Source organism: Oryx dammah, unplaced genomic scaffold (genome assembly GCF_014754425.2).
Source record: "Oryx dammah isolate SB20612 unplaced genomic scaffold, SCBI_Odam_1.1 HiC_scaffold_20, whole genome shotgun sequence".
NCBI classification, from domain to species: Eukaryota; Metazoa; Chordata; class Mammalia; order Artiodactyla; family Bovidae; genus Oryx; species Oryx dammah.
In genome coordinates this window covers 45834000-45855044 of record NW_024070204.1, presented here as the reverse complement: position 1 = coordinate 45855044, position 21045 = coordinate 45834000, and the positions used below count along the sequence as shown (strand labels likewise).

The 21045-nt window shown below is 37.2% G+C and overlaps 1 protein-coding gene and 1 pseudogene across 1 annotated transcript in view; both read right to left on the bottom strand.

Annotated features, from left to right (window-relative positions):
- Window positions 1-21045, bottom strand: part of NDUFS4 (NADH:ubiquinone oxidoreductase subunit S4) — a 107001-nt gene that overhangs the window by 68628 nt on the left and 17328 nt on the right. The gene's annotated exons all lie outside the window — the stretch shown is intronic.
- On the bottom strand, window positions 19799-20867 carry LOC120879302 (annotated as a pseudogene).

Below are 21045 nucleotides of genomic sequence, written 5' to 3'. Positions count from 1 at the left end.
GTCATATGAGAACTAAGTTATAGGGTGTCTTTTTACATAGCCTGTTTGAGGTTAGAAGTGTTATAGAAGGAGAGTTTACTATGTTCAACTGAATCAAAATGTCACTTTAAAAACTACACTTTTGGTCTTTCAGGGAAGCATGATTTATCTTCTTGTGCCTCCAAAGCTCAGAAGGGGTAAAAAAAAAATCATTATATGATTTGCTTCACACCAGCTTTAATGCTGTTTAATCATGAACAGTTCATCGTATTTTAAAAAGGCTATGTATTTTATCAATAACCTCAGGTACGCAGATGACACCACCCTAATGGCAGAAAGCAAAGAGGAACTAAAGAGTCTCTTGATGAAGGTAAACGAGGAGAATTAAATAGCTGGCTTAAAACTCAACATTTAAAAAACGAAGATCATGGCATCCAGCCCTTAACTGTGTGGATCACAAGAAACTATCAAGAATTCTTAGAGATGAGAATACCAGACCACCTTACCTGCCTCCTGAGAAATCTGAATGCAGGTCAAGAAGCAACAGTTCGAACAAGACATAGAACAGACTGGTTCAAAATTGGAAAAGGAGGGTGTCAAGGCTGTATACTGTCACCTTACTTATTTAACTTATGTGCAGAGTACATCATGAGAAATGCCAGGCTGGATGAAGCTCTAGCTGCAATCAAGATTGCTGGGAGATAGGTCAATAACCTCAGATATGCAAATACCACCCTTATGGCAGAAAGTGAAGAGGAAACTAAAATGCCTCTTGATGAGGGTGAAAGAAGAGAGTGAAAAAGATGGCTTAAAGCTCAACATGCAAAAAACAAAGATCATGGCATCCGGTTCCATCACTTCATGACAAATAGATGGGGAAACAATGGAAACTGACAGACTATTTTCTTGGGCTCCAAAATCACTGCAGATGGTGACTGCAGCCATGAAATTAAGACACTGGCTTCCTTGGAAGAAAAACTATGACAAACCTCGACCACGTATTAAAAAGCAGATAGATTACTTTGCTGACAAAGGTCCATCTAGTCAAATCTATAATTTTTCCAGTAATCATGTAGGGATGTGAGAATTGGACCATAAAGAAGGCTGAGCACCAAAGTAGTGATGGTTTTGAACTGTGGTGTTGGAGAAGACTCTTGAGAGTCCCTTGGACTGCAAGGGGATCAAACCAGTCAATCCTAAAGGGAATCAACCCTGAATACTCATTGGAAGGACTGATGCTGAACCTCCAACACTTTGGACACCTGATGTGAAGAACTAACTCATTAGAAAAGACCCTGATACTGGGAAAGATTGAAGACAGGAGAAGGGGATGACAGAGGATGAGATGGTTGGATGGCATCATCGACTCAATGGACATGAGTTTAAGCAAACTTTGGGAGATGGTGAAGGACAGGGAAGCCTGGGGTGCTGCAGTCCATGGGATCACAAAGAGCTGGACACAACTGAGCAACTGAAGAACAATGTATTTAATCTTCATTTATCTTCACTTTTAACTACTGCAGCCTGTTGCTTATTTGCTTCAACTTAAGAATCGTTTAAAACTTTTAACTGCCATAAAACCATCAGGACTATATTTGATAGAGAACATATTTAAAATAAAATAGATTCAATCAGAGAAAATATGCTGAAATTATAAGATATAACAGCTAAACAACACAGCATTCATTATCTAGTAATCTGACAACGAAAAAAGCTAGTTGGGGGACTTCCCTGGTAGTCCAGTGGCTGACTCCATGCTCCCAATGCAGGGGGCCCAGGTTCACTCTCTGGTGAAGAAGCGAGATCCCACATGCCTCAAGTAAAGATCTGGCATGCTGCAACTAACCTGGCACAGCCAAATAAATAAATTTAAAAAAAAAAAAGAGAGAGAGAGAGAGAGAGAGAAAGCTAGTTCGTAGGTATTGCTTACTCTTCAATTTTTCAAAGATGAAGCATATGTCCATCAGGAAATCTGGCATTCTTGGAAATACTATTTCTTAAAGGTTGATGATTACACGATTAAGAATAATTACCGATACAATGAGAAGGAAAGAATCACTAACATTCACAGTTGCTTCAATTTTTTAACTTCATGAAACAATTTGGAAAATGGTCATGTAGTGACTCCAGAGTTAACCAGAGCCATATTAAAATTTCATATCTGCCACTGAAGAGCAATACAATCTTGAACAAATTACTTCACAACTCTGCACTTCAATTTTCTCATAGGCAAAAATAAGGATAATAACACCTCACAGGATGACCATGAGAATTAAGTAACATTTTAAATAACTAGTCTTTTCTTCCTTAAATGCATCTTCCCCATCAGTCAATTACATCCTATCATTTCACTCCTTTACTTAAAATCTGTTTTTTAAAAAACTCTTACCAGTAGTAAACTGGTAATAGTAAACTACCAGTGAATGACAGATTTTAAGTAAAGGAGTGAAAAAATGGAAGTATTTGGAGATGGAATACTATGATATTTATAATTTACTTTCAAATAGCTTAGGTAATAAAAATATCTCTGTGTGTGCATTTTGCTCATAATCTACACCCTAAGCTTGGTTAGTTACACTCTCCAGAAGTATCTTCTTATAGACATGAATTTCAAAAATGATTATCAAAGTTCATAACAAAGGAATTTTTAGTGGGCATAAATCAAGACTGAATTTATTTTTCCTTGATGATATGAGTGGTACTTGAAATATATGACTGTCTAGAAAAACTGCATGTATTCCACTGAATAAGAATAGCAATTCAGCAAGCTTGGTAGTAGTCTAGAATGTTACAACACCACTCAAGGTTTAGAACTCCATTTGGGTCTAGGATCTCCCACTGCTGCCGGTGACCAGTCTTGCCATCAGACTTCCGCTATTGCTTATCTTTAGTAAGCCAAGATTCTCATCATAAGGCCTGAGGATCACCTCTTGATGGATGGTCCTACTACATAACCTGACTGGACTACAGACCATTACTATTAGAAGTATTGGAGTTTCAGCTTTAGCATCAGTCCTTCCAATGAACACCCAGGGCTGATCTCCTTTAGAATGGACTGGTTGGATCTCCTTGCAGTCTAAGGGACTCTCAAGAGTCTTCTCCAACACCACAGTTCAAAAGCATCAATTCTTCGGTGCTCAGCCTTCTTCACAGTCCAACTCTCACATCCGTATATGACCACTGGAGAAACCATAGCCTTGACTAGACGGACATTGGTTGGCAAAGTAATATCTCTACTTTTCAATATACTGTCTAGGTTGGTCATAACTTTCCTTCCAAGGAGTAAGTGTCTTTTAATTTCATGGCTGCAATCACCATCTGCAGTGATTTTGGAGCCCAGAAAAATAAAGTCTGACACTGTTTCCACTGTTTCCCCATCTATTTCCCATGGAGTGATGGGACCAGATGCCATGATCTTCGTTTTCTGAATGTTGAACTTTAAGCCAACTTTTGCACTCTCCTCTTTCACTTTCATCAAGAGGCTTGTTAGTTCCTCTTCACTTTCTGCCATAAGGGTGGTGTCATCTGCATATCTGAGGTGATTGATATTTGTCCGGGCAATCTTGATGCCAGCTTGTGCTTCTTCCAGCCCAGCGTTTCTCATGATGTACCCTGCATGTAAGTTAAATAAGCAGGGTGACAATATACAGCCTTGACGTACTCCTTTTCCGATTTGGAACCAGTCTGTTGGTCCATGTCCAGTTCTAACTGTTGCTTCCTAACCTGCATATAGGGTTCTCAAGAGGCAGGTCAGGTGGTCTGGTATTCCCATCTCTTTCAGAATTTTCCACAGTTTATTGTGATCCACACAGTCAAAGGCTTTGTTTAGTATTCAATTAATAGTTTTACAGGTCTCCATACCATTTAAGAAAAATTCAGCATTCACTAAAATGTTTACACAAGAGACCTGGTATAAATTTTGGTGTGGTCAAGATGGCAAAGTAGGGTGATGTTGAACCACTTCCTCCCATGGTCACAGCAACCATCTATTGGTGATTGAAGACTAGCAGAAAAGATTTTCCACAGCTAAAAACACAATGAGATGGGTAAGAAGGGTAGAGATGCTGAATAGTCAAGACCTACACTCACAGATAGGCAACCTACAAATCGGAGGACAGTCACAATTGCAGAGGTTCCCCCAAGGAGCAAGGGGTTGAAGTCTCATGTGGCACTCCCCAGCCCAGAGGCTTTATACCAGGAATAGGAGGTCCCAGAACAGCAGGCTGTGAAGACCACAAGGGCTTCCATAAAGGAGACAGAGGGCTCTAGGAAACAGATTCCATTTTTTTTTAAGTGGCACAAAGAAAATCCCACACATTTCAAGTCCAAGCATAGAGGCAATAATTTGAAAGTAGCGTGGGTCAGACATGTTTACTAATTTTAGAGATCCTTCTAGAGAGGCAGGAACCAACTGAGATTCGCCCCCTGGAGAGTAGAGAGGCTGGCAGCAGTCATTTTGAGAAGCTCATTCTACCATGATGTCTTCAGGTAAAATTTTGGAGTTGTCCCTCTAGCCATTTAGTCCTGGGAGCTGCTAGCATCAGCTCTGGAAGCCCCGTCAGTCATATAGCCAACTATACTGGAATCCAGCACAGTCCAGCCCATCAGCAGGCCAGTATCCACCACAAAACCCAGGACCTGGCAGCCATCTAGGCTGGGGGCAAGCTCTACCTACCAGTGCATGCATAGTAGTTGGTCCTACCACAGCAGAAGCGCCCACGCCACCCACACAGAGGCAGCCCTAGAGTTCACACCTCATGACTAGAGTGGGTACGCTGCTGGGCCCCATGGGATGTGTCCTACAGGCTTAGTTCTCAAAGCTCAGGGAAGTACTCAACCTATCTAACAGAGAAATAAACACAGAGATCTGTAGACAAAATGAGGAGGAAGATGAATGCATTTCAAACAACAAAACCCCAGAAGAACTAAATGAAGCAGAGATCAGCAATCTATCTCAAGTTCAAGGTACTGATCATAAAGCTGTTCAACAAATGTATGAAAAGAATGAAAGAAAATAGTGAGAAGCTTAACAAAGAGATAATCTAAAGAACAACTAAACAGGGCTGAAGAATACAGTACCTGAAATTAAAAATCACTAGAAGGAATCAACAGATGATACAGAAGAACATAGCATGGAACTGAAAGAGAAGTAAAATTAACCCAAGCTGACCAGGAAAAAAGAATTTTAAAAAAGAGATAGTTTGAGACCTCAGGGACAATATCAAGCATCCTCATATTATAGGGGTCCCAGAGCCAGAAGAGAGAGTAACAGGCTGAGAATTTATTTGAAGAAATAAAAGAAACATTCCCTAAGCTGGAAAAGGAAACAGACGTGCAGGTCCAGGAAGCACAAAAAGTCCCAAACAAGATAAACCCCCCAAAATGCACACCAAAACACCTTATAATTGAATAGCAAAAACTAAAAGTAAGGAATCTTAAAAGCAGCAAGAGAAAAGTAAGCAGGTACAATAGAATTCCCATAGGACTATGAGCTAACTTTTCAGCAGAAACTAAAGGCTAGAAAGAACAGCATGATACATTCAAACTGATGAAAGAAAAAAATCTACAACCAAGAATACTCTACACAGCAAGGCTATCATTCTGTTATGCAAGAGAGACAAAGGGTTTTACAGATGAAGAAAAACTAAAGGTTTCAGCACCAACAAACTGACTTCATAATAAGTGTTAAAGGATGGAAAGATGGATGGAAAACATTCCATGTGAACAAAAATGAAAAGAAAGCTAGGGTAGCAATACCCGCATCAGACAAAACAGACTTTAAAAAGAAAAACCATTACAAGAGACAAAAAAGGTCATTTGTGTATAATGATCAAGGAATCAATGCAGCAAGAAGATAAAACAATTGTAAATAGATATATACACCTAAGACAGGTACACACAAATATATAAAGAAAATGTTAACAAATATAAAGAAATTGACAGTAATGCAATAGTAGTAGGTGACTTTAACACCTCACTTACATCAATGGAGAAAAAATCCAGACAGAAAAATCAATAAAGAAACACTGGTCTTAACTCGAGACAGATGGACTTAACACACTCCATCCAAGAGGCAGAATACACATTCTTTTCAAGTACACATGGAACTTTTATATACCAGGCCACAAAACAAGTCTCAATAAATTTCAGTTCAGTTTTATTCAGGCGTTCAGTCGTGTCCGACTCTTTGGGACCCCATGGACTGCAGCACACCAGGCTTCCCTGTCCATCACCAACTCCTGTAGCTTGCTCAAACTCATGTCCATTGAGTTGGTGATGCCATCCAACCATCTCATCTTCTGTTGTTCCCCTCTCCTGCCTTCAATCTTTCCCAGCATCAGGGTCTTTTCAAATGAGTCAGTTCTCTGCATAAGAAGGCCAACATATTGGAGTTTCAGCTTCAGCATCAGTCCTTCCAATGACTATTCAGGACTGATTTCCTTTAGGAATGACTGGTTAGTTCTCCTTGCAGTCCAAGGGACTCTCAAGAGTCTTCTCCAACACCACAGTTCAAAAGCATCAATTCTTTGGTGCTCAGCTTTCTTTATAGTCCAGCTCTCACTAGACGGACCTTTGTTGGACATTTGTATTCTTGTATTCCTGCCACCTCAATAAATTTTAAAAGACATAAGTCATATTAAGCATCATTTCTGATCACAATGCTATGAGATTAGAAATCAACTACAGCCAAAAAAGCCTGCAAAAAAATAGAAATATAGAAATACATGGATGACAAATAATCATGTCACTAAACAAAAGGTTCATGAAAGAATCAAAGAGGAAATCAAGAAAGATATGAAAAATGAAACACAGTGATCCAAAGTCTATGGAATGCAGCAAAAGCAACACTAAGAGGGAAATTTACAGCAACACAAACCTACCACAAGAAAAAAAAACTTCAAATAAACAATCTAACTTTACACATAAATGAACTAGAAAAAACAAACCAAACAAAACCCAAAGTTAGTAGAAGGCAAGAAACAATAAAAATCAGGGCAGGAATAAAGGAAATAAAGACTTTAAAAAACAAATAGAAAAGATCACTGAAACTAAGATCTGCTTCTTTGAAAAGATAGGTAAATTTGATAAACCTACAGCTAGACTCATCAACAAAAAAGACTAGGCACAAATAAAGAAAATCAAATGAAAGAGAAGCTACAACTCACACCACAAAAATTTAAAAAGGATCATAAAAGGTTACTACAAACAACTGCACTCCAATAAAATGAATACCCTGGAAGAAATGAATAAATTCCTGCAAACATACAGTCTTCCAAGACTGAATGAGAAAGAAAATATGGACAAACCAAAGCAAAGTTAACACCCGAACTTCTCAAACTATTTTAAAAATTGAAAAGGGAATACAGCCAAACTCATTAAGCAAAATCACCCTACTATCAAAACCAACAGAAACATCACAAAAAAGGAAAATGGGCCCAACTCGTTGATAAAATAGGTGAAAAAATCCTCAGCAAAATATCAGCAAACAGAATTCAATGATCATATACCATATGAAGTATCATATACCATAATCAAGTGAGACTTATCCCAGGGATGCAAGAATGGTGCAGTATCTGAAAGTCAATCAGTACAATATACCATATTAACAAAGTGAAGAAGAAAAATTGGAGAAAAAAGCATTTGACAAAATCAACATCCATTTATGATAAGAATTCTCAACAAATTGGGTGTAGAGGGAACATTCCTCAACATAATAAAAGCCATATATGACATACTTTCTGCCCATAACATACTCAACAGTGAAAACCTGAAAGCATTTCCTCTAAAATCAGAAACATGAAAAAGATGCCAACTGTTGCCACTATAATTCAACAGAGTTCTGGAAGTCCTAGCTACACCAATCAGGCAACAAAAAGAATAAAAGGAATCCAAATCAGAAAGGAAGTGTAGAACTGACCCTTTTTGAAAATGACATGACACTGTAAATAGACAATCCTAAAGACAATACCAAACACTAAAAGAACTAATAAATGAATTAATAAAATTGCAGGATACAAAATTAATATAAAGTAATCTGCTGTTTCTATACTCTAAAAGCAATCAGAAAGAGATATTTAAAAAACAGTACAGATTCAATGCCTCTATCAAAATACTAATGACATTTTTCACAGAACTAGAACAAATAATTCTAAAATTCATATGGAAACATAAAAGACCTCAAAAGTCCAAAACAATCTTGAAAAAGAAGAACAAAGTTAGATTTTAACCAACCATATTACAAAGCTATAGTAACCAAACAGTATGGTACTGGCATAAAAACAGATCAATGGAACAGAATAGAGGGCCCAGAAAGAAACTGACATTTTTATGGCCAGGAAGCACGTTAGTAAAGCATCTGCCTGCCTACAAAGGAGACACGGGTTTGATCCATGGATTAGAAAAACCTCCTGGAGTAGGAAATGGAAACCCACTCCAGTATTATTGCCTGGAAAATCCCATGGACAGTGGAGCCTGGCAGCCTACAGTCCAAGGGGCTGCAAAGAGTCAGACATCACTGAGCACAACGATTGGATTGGATTCTACAAAAAAAGAGGCAAGAATATACAATGGAGGAAAGACAGCCTCTTCAATAAATGATGTTGGGAAAACTGGACAGCCACATGCAAAATAATCAAACTGGACTACTTTCTCACACCATATACAAAAATAAACTCAAAATAAATTAAAGGCTTAAATGTAAAACCAGACACAATAAAAATCCTCAAAGAAAACATAAGCAGTATGTTGTTTAACACTGGTCTTAGCAATATTTTGGGGGGTATCTCCCCTCAGGCAAGGAAAACAAAAGCAAAAATAAACCAATGGAATTAAATCAAACCAAAAAGCTTCTGCACAGAAAAGGACACTGTCAACAAACTGTGAAGGCAGCCTACTGAATGGGAGAAGATATTTACTACAACATATTTGATAAGGGTTTAATATCCAACTATATACAAAGAACTCACACAACTCAACATCAAACAAATGACCCAATTAAAAAGTGGACTCAGGGCCTGTAGAGGTGTTTTTCTAAAGATACACAGATGGTCAAATGACACATGAAAACATGCTCCAATATCACTAATCATTAGGAAAATGCATATCTAAACCACAATGAGAAATTACCTCACACATTTCAGAATAGCTATTTAAAAGATAACAAATAACAAGTGTTCAGGAGGATGTGGAGAAAAGGGAATGCTTGAGCACTGTTAGGAGGAATGTAAACTGCCAGTCACTATGGAGAACAGTATGGAGGTTCCCCCACAAAGTTAAAAAACAGAACTACCATATGATCCAGGAATTCCACTTCTGGTTAATTTTCTGAAGAAAACAGAAGCACTAATTCAAAAGGATATACAAACTCCTATGTTCACCACAGCAATATTTACAACAGCTGAGATATGGAACCAAACTAAGTATCCATTCATAAATGAATGAATAAAACTAGATGCGGGGGTTTGTGTGTGTATGAAAGATGTGGTATATGGGATATTACTCAACCATAAATAAGAATCAAATCTGGCCATTGTGACAGTACAGGTGAATCTGGAGGGTACTATGCTAAGACAGAGAAAGACAAATACTGTATGATTTTACTTGTACATAGAATCTGAAAAACAAAACAAATGAACAGACAAAACAGAAAGAGATTAATAGACAAAGAAAACAAAACAGTGGTTTCCAAAGGGGAAACGATAGGGAGGATGAGTTAATTAGGTAAGGGAGATTTAAGAGGTACAAATGATCAGTTATAAAATAAACAAGTCATAGGGACATAATGTTCAGTTTAGGGAGTATAGTCAGTAATACTGTAATAACTTTGTATGGTGACAACTAGATTTACTATACTAACCATTTTGTAATGTATAAAAATATTGTGTCATTATGCTATACATCTGAAATATAATATTGTAAGTCAATTATACTTCAATTAAAAAAAAGAAAAAAATTTTAATTTATCCATATCCAGTAAAACTGTTGACTAGACCTGAATATAACTAGAACTCTTAATGACTTCCCTAAGTAAATTACATAACTAAATACGTAAGTCTATGACTTTTAAATAAGTATTTTCAAATTTCGATTTCAATTTGATTTCAATCAAAAAACTATAATAAATGAGATATGAACTTTTCCACTGACTTTTCATAACAGCCTATTTTTTAAATAGAGAAAGCAAGGGAATTTCAGAAAAACATCTATTTCTGCTTCACTGACTATGCTAAAGCCTTTGATTGTATGGATCACAACAAATTATGGAAAATTTTGTGCTCAGTCACTCAGCTGTGTCTGACTCTTTGTGACCCCATAGACTATAGCCTGCCAGGCTCTGTCCATGGGGATTCTCCAGGCAACAACACTGGAGTGGGTTGCCATGCCCTCCTCCAGGGGATCTTCCCAACCCAGGAATCGAACCCAGGTCTCTCACATTGCAGGCGAATTCTCTACTATCTGAGCCACCAGGGAAGCCAAGGGATGGGAATACCATGTCGTCTTTCCTGCCTCCTGAGAAACGTGTATGCAGGTCAAGAAGCAACAGTTAAAACCTTAAATGGAACAACTGGTTGGTTCAAAACTGGGAAAGGAGTATGACAAGGCTATTTGTTGTCACCCTGCTTATTTAACGTCTACGGAGAGTACATCATGTGAAATGCTGGGCTGGATGAAGCACAAGCTGGAATCAAGATTGCAGGGAGAAATATCAACAACCTCAGATAGGTAGATAATATCACTCTAACTGCAGAAAGTGAAGAGGACTAAAAGAGCCTCTTGATGAGAGTGAAACAGGATGGTGAAAAAGCTGGCTTAAAACAACATTCAAAAACGAACATCATGCCATCCAGTCCCATCACTTCATGGCAAACAGATGAGTAAAAAGTGGAAACAATGACAGATTTTATTTTCTTGAGCTCCAATATCACCGCAGATGGTGACTGCAGCCATGAAATTAAAAGACATTTGCTCTTTGGAAGGAAAGCTATGACAAACCTAGACAGCATATTAAAAGACAGAGACATCACTCTGCGACAAAGGTCTGTCTAGTCAAAGCTATGGTTTTTCCAGGAGTCATGTATGGATATGCGGGTTGAACCATAATGAAGGCTGAGCACTGAAGAATTGATGCTTTTTGAACTGTGGTGTTGGAGAAGACTCTTGAGAACCCCTTGGACAGCAAGGAGATCAAACCAGTCAATCCTAAAGGAAACCAATCCTGAATATTCATCGGAAGGACTGAAGAGGAGGCTCCAATACTTTGGCCACCTGATGCAAAGAGTCAGTTCAATGGAAAAGACCCTGATGCTAGGAAAGATCGAAGGCAAAAGGAGAAGGGAGCACCAGAGGATGAGATCATAGGATAACATCACCACCTAAGTGAACATGAATTTGAGCAAACTGTGGGAGATAGTGAAGAACAGGGGTGCCTAGTGTGGTGCACGCAGCCCACGGGGTTGCAAAGAGTCAGACGTGACTCAGCGACTGAAAAACAACAACAAATAATAATATATATATCATTTTACAAAACATTCTTGAAACAGTGCTTCTTCCATCTGTCACTTTAGTCTTTGGTGTTAATGTTGACATAGATTTCACTTCCACATATTTTAGCAATTGAACAACAATCACATCTTTTAAAAACATTCACCTAAAATTTTTTTAATTGAATTGAACCGTGTATTAGTCTCAGATGTACATGATTCACTATTTGTATATATTACAAAATGATCAGCAGAAATAAGTCAATGCCATCGGCATAGTTACAAATTCTTTTTCTTATAGTAACTTTTTAAGTTTTACTCTCTTAGCTTTCAAATATGCAATACAGTATCAACTATACTCATAGACTATACTCATACTGCTATGGACCAAGGCTTGCAGGATCTTAGTTCCCTGACCGTGGATTGAACCTGGGCCCCTAGCAATGAAAGTGCAGAGTCCTAACCACTGGACTGCCAGGGAATTCCCAAAGAGGTTTTAACTTTAAATATTTTTGATTGCGCTGACCAATATCCAGACAATAAAATACTTTGAAGAGAAGTTTAAACAGCACCTGAGAGTTAATACTTGTCAACTACAAAATAGTGTATCTGTGTTCAGTTGAACTCTATTGACTATATATACTTAAAGTATACCAAAATTCTAACTCTTATTCTCAATTCAAACATATACCGAAACATTTGCTATGTCTTATGCACAATACTAGATCCAGTAACTGGCTTTAAAGGTTTTATTGGAAGGAAAGGAAACATATAAACAGTAATTTCAATGTCACTGTTCTGAATGCTAGTGGTAATTTCTATAATAAAGCTATATCAAGGTGCTTTTCTTGCTATAGAAGGAAAAACCATACATTGTGGAGTAGAAGATGTAGTGGGTGGGATATGGCAGGACTGTCAGGAAAAACTGAACAATGTTGCCCATGCTGTCTAGATACATTTGCTTTTATTGAGCACCCAATGCTATAGGATTGAGAAGGGAACTACAAAAGGTTTAGCATGTTACTTTAATTTATTCACATATCTAGTGCCTACTGTGTGTCGTACAATCTTGACAAGTTCATAATTTATTTTTAAATTAGGTATAATCCCACAAAGCCAGGAGTTTTAAATTGTGGTTGAAAGATCATGAATTCTTTATTTTCCAAAAATGCTTAGTTTTCCTCCAATGCTTCTCATTTTACCTCTTCCCAACTTCCTCCCAGTAAATTGAATGAAATGGTAACATTTAACAATATCTACAATACTCCAAAATTCTTTAAAAACTAGTAGATTCCATTGTTACTTGCTTTTACTTCTAAAATAAACAAAACTGAATGAATAGAACTAAGTAAAATCATATGGTTTGCTTAATGCAGACTGTAACAGCAGAAAGTAATTCTCAATCTCAAATCAGGGTTTATTCTGTGTATTGAGCACTCTGTAATTACAAAATCTATAATATAATAGCTACAGAGCTATTTATTATAGAAAACATGGCAATTATTTAAATTTACAATACATTTCCATCTTATCCATTCTGTCTTTGATGGAAAACTTTGGAGTCATAGTGAAGAATCAATTCACCAAAAAAAGCTGGCTGACAGAATTATACCTATTCATTTCAGTAAATACTGCCATAACATAAAGCTTACAACATGGATACCACACACATACACACACAAAAGAAAATTACAGGTCAGTATCACCAATGAATACAGGTGCAAAAATCATCAGCAAAACACTGGCAAACTGAATTCAACAATACATTAAAAGGCTCCTATACCTTGATCAAGTGGGAATCAAGTGGGATACTAGATACAAAGATTTTTCAATATCTGCAAATCAATCAGTTGTGATACACCACATTAACACCACTGAAGAATAAAAAACCTATGATCATCTCAACAGATGCAGGAAAAGTTTCTAATAAAATTCAACATCTATTATGATAAACACTCTCCAGAAATATGGGCACAGAGGGGAACATACCTCAGTATAATAAAGGGCACACAGGACAAGTCTGCAGCTAACATCACATCCAATGATGAAAAGCTGAAAGCATTTCCTCTAAAATCAGGAACAAGACAAGGATACCTAATCTTGCCACTTTTATTCAACATAGTTTTGGATACTAGCAGCAATCAGAGAAGAAAAACAAAAGGACTCTTAATTGGAAAGGAAGAAGTAAAACGTTTGCAGATGACTAAAAATACTACACAGAGAAAATCCTAAAGATGCCACCAGAAAACTACTAGAGCCCATGAGTGAAAAGTTGCTAAACACAAAATTAAAATACATAAGTCTGTTGCATTTCTATACACTAACAACAAAATATTGGAAAGAGAAATTAAGGAAACAATCTCATTTACGATCACATCAAAAAGAATAAAATACCTAGCAATAAACCTTCCTAAGGAGACAAATGACTTGTATTCCAAAAACTGTAAGATGCTGATGAAAGAAATTGAAAATGACAGACAGATGGAAAGATACACCTGCATTCTTGGACTGGAAGACTCAGTATCATTAAAATGACCATTCTACCCAAGGCAATCTACAGAGTCAGTGCAACCCCTATCAAATTACCAATGGCATATGTATGGAAATACAAAAGACCCCAAATAGCCAAAACTATCTTGAGAAAGAAGAATGGAGCTGAAGGAATCACACTCCCTGACATCAGACTATATTATCAATGCAAACCTACAGTAATCAAAACAGTATGGTACCAGCACAAAAACAGAAACATAGATTAACGGAATAAGAGAGAAAGCCCAGAGATATACCCATGCACTTATGATCAATTAATCCACAACAGAAGAGGCAAGAATACACAATGGAGGAAAGACAGTCTCTTCAGTAAGTGGTGCTGGGAAAACCAGACAGCTATTTGTAAAAGAATAAGAGCATTCTCTAACAGCAAATACAAAAACAAAATTCAAAATGGGTTAAAGACCTACATGTAAGACTGGAGATTATAAAACTCACAAGGGAAAACATAGGCAGAACACTCTTTGACATAAACCACAGCAATATTTTTTTGGATTGGTCTCCTAGAGTAATGGAAACAAAAGCAAAAATAAACAAATGAAACCTAATTAAATGCTTTTGCACAGCAAAGGAAACCATAAACAAAATGAAAAGACAACCTATAGAATGTGAGAAAATATCTGCAAACAATGCATCAACAAGGGACTAATTCCAAAATATACAAACAGCTCATACAGCTTAATATCAAAAATAAACACAAAGCAACCCAAAAAATGGACAGAAAACCTAAATATTTCTTCAAAGAAGACATACAGATGGCCAACAGGCACATGAAAAGCTGTTCAACACTTCTAATTATTAGAGAAATGCAAATAAAAACTACAATGAGGTATCACTTCACACCAGTCAGAATGGCCATCATTAAAAAATCTACAAACAATAAATGCTGGAGAGGGTGTGGAGAAAAGGGAACCCTCGTGCATTGCTGGTGGAAATGTAAACTGATACAACCACTATGGAAGATGGTAAGGAGATTCCTTAAAAACTAGGAATAAAGCCACCATATGACCCAGCAATCCCACTACTTGGCATATACCCTGAGCAAACAAAAACTGAAAGACACACGTACCCCAATGTTCACTGCAGCACTATTTACAATAGCAAGAATATACATAACAGCAAGAAGCTGTTACATATATACAATGGAATACTACTCAGCCATAAAGAGGAATGCATTTGAGTCAGCTCTAATGAGGTGGACGAACCTAGAGCTTATTATACAGAGTGAAGTAAGTCAGAAAGAAATATAAATATCATATACTGATGCATATATATGGACTAAAAAGATGATTTTCAGGGTATCAATGAGAAACACAGAACAGATGTATGAACACAAGAGGAAGGAAGGAGGAAGAGGGTGAGATGTATGGTGAGAGTAACATGGAAATTTACAATACCATATGGAAAATAGACAGCCAATGAGAATTTGCTATATGACTGAGGGAGCTCAAACAGGGGCCCTGTGACAATCTAGAAGGGTAGGATGGGGAGGAAGATGGGAGGGAGTTTTGGAAAGGAGGGGACATGGGTGTACCTATGGCTGATTCTTGTTGATATATGACAGAAAACCACAAAATTCTGTAAAGCAATTATCCTTCAATTAAAAAAATAAAATGGCAAAAGAAAAAAAAGTCTACAAATAATAAACACTGGAGAGGGTGTGGAGAAAAGAGAACCTTCCTAAACTGGAGAACAGTATGGAGGTTCCTTAAAAAGCTGAAAACAGAGTTACCATATGATCCAGCAATCCCATTTCTGGGCATGTATCTGAAGAAAACTCTAATTCAAAAGGATACATGCACTCCAATGTTCACAGCAGCATTGTTTACAACAGCAAAAATGGAATCAATCTAAATGTCCACAAACAGATGAATGGATAAAAAATATGAAATATTACTACTGAATTTATTACAGAATATATATTATGGAATATTACTCAGTCGTAAAAAGAAAGAAATAATACAACATTGATGGACCTAGATATTATCACATTAAGTAAGTCAGACAAAGAAAGACAAATATCACATGACATCACTTATATGTAGAATCTAAAAAAAAAAAAAATGACACAAATGAACTTATTTACAAAATAGAAATAAACACAGAAAATAAACTTACGGTCACCAAAGGGGAAAAGGAAGGAGGAATAAATTAGGAATCTGGGATCAACAGATATGCACTACTATATATAAAATAAACAACAAGGACCTACTATAGAGCACAGGAAACTATACTAATTATCTTGTAATAGCCTATAATGAAAAAGAATCTGAAAAAAAATAGGTATATATATATATATAAAACCGATTCACTTTGCTGTACATCTGAAAGACTATACATCAACTACAATTTTTTAAAAGAACTTTTTAAAAATATAAACTCTCCAACATGCAATACTATTATTCAATATAAGGAAGAAGCAGGACACAACCTAACAAGGAAAAAAGTCATTTTCCAGTAATCTATAACATCACTGTCCACGACACATTTAAAACCCAAATATTTATTTCATAAGGAAAACAAAAATCTAAAATGCTATCTTGCTTAAGGAGATGCTGCTATGAAATATTTTAAATATTCTATACTATTGTATAATCATATGAGCCCACAGATGTTACTGTAGTTAAGTACTGTGTTATGCTGTGAAAGGCAAAAGGTGAAGAAAACAGTTCCAACTCTCAAAGAACTTACGACTAATGGGAAACATAGACAAAGAAATAGGCAATCACAATGAAGTATAACTAATACCAGAAAGAGGTAAGACATAAGAATAAGGCACTCTAAGACCACATAGAACTGGTATTTAACCTAAGCTTGTGAATTCAAATAATGCTCCTTAGAGAAAGTGATGGTAATGCACCACTTGAAGGATAAATAGTACTTAAATATCCAAGAGTGCTGAGGTGGGGTTAAGAGACAGGAAGGTCAGAGGGGAAACCAGAAGAAATAATCCAGGCAGACAGAATCTTAATTACATAGGAGCAAGAGCATACAAGTGCCAGCAGTCAGGGATAGCAAGTAGTTTACGACAGCCAAAATATAGTTTGCATATGGCTGGAGACTGGGCCAGAATGGAACTGAGAAGGGGATGAATGTCAAAGAATGAAAAGAAGATGCAGGCAGGGAATATGAAGGGCTTTCTGACATGTTGAGAAGTTTGGACTTTATCCTACAGACAACACAGAGAACAAATTAAGACCAAAGACAAGTAGACCAGTTAGGAGGTAGGATGAAAGTAACTACAGTTGCAGTAGTATGGAAATTGAATGTTAGGAAAATGAATACTAGAACTGAATGACACTGATAGGAGGCCTAAGAGGGAGAAGACAGGAATGATACATAGGTTTCCGGCTCAGATAACTGGTTGGGTATTGGTAACAATACTAAGGGGAAAATGAGAGGAGCAGTGGAAGAGATGATCATTATCAACTTGTTTCAGACATACTGTGATTCAGATGCCTGTGGAAAATCAAACAGTTCTAAGGGTCTAAAATTCAAGAAAAAGATGCAGTTATATATCTTAATAAGCCAGTCCTCTAGCAGTAGAACAAATTACTGTTTCTTTGGTTGAAAAGTAAACAATCACTAAGGTAAAACATCAAAGATCCAACTTGAATTTTTAAATGTTACTAAAACATTTTCTACTCTTATTTGCCATGTACTTAGCCTGAATTCCTTGAGTAAAAAGTATGTATGATACAAATGAACTATATACATTTAAGCTTTCGTGTAAACAGGTGGTAACTGAAGTCACAGCAGATAATGAGATAGAAGAAGAGTATACTAGTTTCCTATTGCTGCCATAACAAACTACCACAAAGTTGGTGGAGTAAAACAACATAAATTTACTCTCTTACAGTTCTGGAGGTCAGAAATCCAAAATGAGTCTCACAGGCTAATAATAATCAGTGTGTCACAAGGCTGGTTCCTTCTGGAGGCACCAAGGGAAAATCCCTTCCTTATCTTTTCCAGCTTTTATAGTCTGCCTTACCATGCAGTCACATCACTCTAGTCCCCGCTTCTGGTGGTATTTCCTTCTCCTCTGACTCTTCCTGTGGCCTTCTTATAAGAACCATTTTTATTACATCAGGCCCAAAAGGATAAGTTCCCACCTCAAAAGCCTCAATTTAATCATACCTATAAAGTCACTTTTACATTCAAGGTAATATTCATATGTTCTGGGGATTAACACATGGACACTTTAGAGTGAAAGGGTATTATTCAGCCTATCACAGAGTATGCAAAGAAACAAGGTATTGGTAATTTTTAAATTGAATGGTGAGTTCACATCAATTCATTTTGCCATTGTGCTTCCTAAACATATATATACATGTATATTTCACGTGTATATATATAAAACACTTTTAAAAGAGTAAAGAACTATAAGTCAAACTCTCAGAAACACTGCCAGTTCAAAGAAAGGGCAAAAGCTGATGGGCATTCAAAGTGAGAAAAGCCAAAATAGAAGTGAAAGGAAGACTCTTTCAAGAATGAAAAAGCCATCCTTTTGGATTGCAAAGGCCATGTAAGATAAGGACGGAGAAAGGTCTCCTCACTTAGCAGCAGGTTCACTATCGACCTTGATGAAAGCTATTTCAGTGGAATGATGGATACCAAAAATAGATTACACTGAGCTGAGGGGTGCATGGGAGGTCACAATCTGGAAAAAGCCAGGTGCAGACACATCTTTTAGATACTCGCAAATAAAAAACTAAGTAAACACAAAATCCAAGATGCTCCAATAATCCAAGAAGAGGAACTAGAATCTGGGTAAGATTTACAAAAGGAGGGGACGAAAGGGAGAAGAAAGGAATAAACACTAAAAGAAGCTACAAGAATAATGACAATGATGATTCTATTGTTACAATTTATTAGGCCTTAGCATATGCCAGGCACTGCCCTAAATACTTCATAAACTTTATGAAACAGAGGTTATTATGTCCAATTTACACAACAGAAAACAAGCACAAAGACAGAGCTAAGCATTGTCAGAGCTGGACTTCAAATGTAGGTTGAGTTGACTCTAAGAAAACGTGTGCTTCTAAATACTATATTAACTGATGTGATGGCTCCAATGGAGTAGTTCAAGTACGAAAAAGCTAAACATATAGCCTGGCAGCATGGCTCCTATCAGCAGTTAACAGAAGGTCTCTAGAGAGCAGTTTTTCCCAAAACTAGAGTCAAGGACACTTAGCAAAGAGACTATTAAGAGAGTTGGCCACATCAACAGTTTGAACTTAAAGCCAAAAGATTAAATTTGGGACCAAAATAAAAACGCGAGTCCTAAAAGGGGCCATTTACAAGCAGTAATTAAAATGCATGAATACTTAAACCAGTAACTTCAGTAGCAGCAGAATACCCATGTTTTAAGTCTCAACTAAAGGAAAAGGAATTTGTGAAATAACCCATGATGCACTGTATGCAACCCAGAGCTAACTATGCACTAACATGGTCTGCTAAAACATGTCAATAAGATGGACAACAAGGCTGTCACCATAGTAATCAGTCACAGACAACAGTGGAACAGGAGCACGAGCCTAAAAGGTAGCAGCAGAAAAAAGTCCTCAAAACTATCATTAAATCATTTACGCAGTGTCAGTGAAGGGAAAATATATGCTCATTCACCCAGGTTCCTGGCCACTCGCTGGATCTGTTACACTGTCAAATTCAAAGAAAATTCTACTGGTTGATCTTTGTCTGCTGGGATGTTATACAGTCACTGGTCAACTGGTACATAATACAGGAGTATTGTGCCATCATGAATTCTTTTTTTTTTTTTTTAACAAGAATCATCTCTTTTATTTATTTTACAGAGTAATGGTTTAAACTGAAAACACTTGGGCACAGTAAATATTTTGACATGAAAAGCATCAGAATGGGCATCAGAAAAATAGCAACTCATCTTACACACAATAACTAGAAAATATTTTTGTCTGATCATTTAAGGGTTACAAATCCTGAGAATGTTAGACATTGGACAAACTAGGTACTACCTGATAATTAAATGTTGCTTGGAAATCATCGTTTAAAAAAATGCTCTGAGGTACAAATCACCTATGTATTAAACATGAATCTTTTACATTTTAGAAAGACTTTAAACAAATATATCAAATGATTATACTTCAGTGGCTCTAAAACAGCTATCAGTCAGGTTCCAGGACACACTGTTCCACGATTTCCCCTAAGTTGGGGTTCTCCATGGCAGCCGCCACTCACTCTTTGTCATTTATCTGCTTGTTGATATTTTCCTCTGTTGAGTGGGTTCCTTCAGAAATGTACATTTCCAACTTATGTTTAAACGGTAAACACCACTGAAGTTTTACTCTTAAGCACAGCCCAACAAGAGTCGCCAAAGAGCAATGAGGTACCATTGGTGTGAACCTTATAATAACCAAATAGTCATCTTCATTAATCTCCTGAACCTCCACACAACTTTCCGTTACCACTTCCAGTTCTTCTAAAGTATTGGGCTTCTCTGGGTCCTGGATGGTTCGAATCAAACATAAACTTCTAGCGCTTTCTCTTCCATGATCCGGGGCTGCCAGGCAGCTCCCACTCAGAGAGGCCCGAGAGCCAATGGAATCTGCTCAGCGTCCAAGAGAGCAGTCCGGACACCCGCTCCATCCTTACGTTCCGCCATCCCTGGCGACTGTCCAAGAATTCTTTAAACATGGCATTGTCCTCTCCTCTGGAGAACTTCTCTTATTATTTACAGTTAAGTGAGTTGTAAGACTTCAGTTTCCTGATCCTTTGTCATGCCCTTCAAAATACTGGTGAATAAAGCAAATTCTAAAAAATATGAGTTATTTACAACCCTAGGAATAGATTGTGCTGTGCTTGGTCACTCAGTCATGTCCAACTCTTTGCGACCCTCTGGACTGTAGCCCACCAGGCTCCTCTGTCCATGGGGGTTCTCCAGGCAAGGATACTGGAGTGGGTTGCTATGCCCTCCTCAAGGGGATCCTCCCAACGGAGGGATCAAACCCAGGTCTCCAGCTCTGCAGGCGGATTCTTTATCTTCTGAGTCACCAGGGAA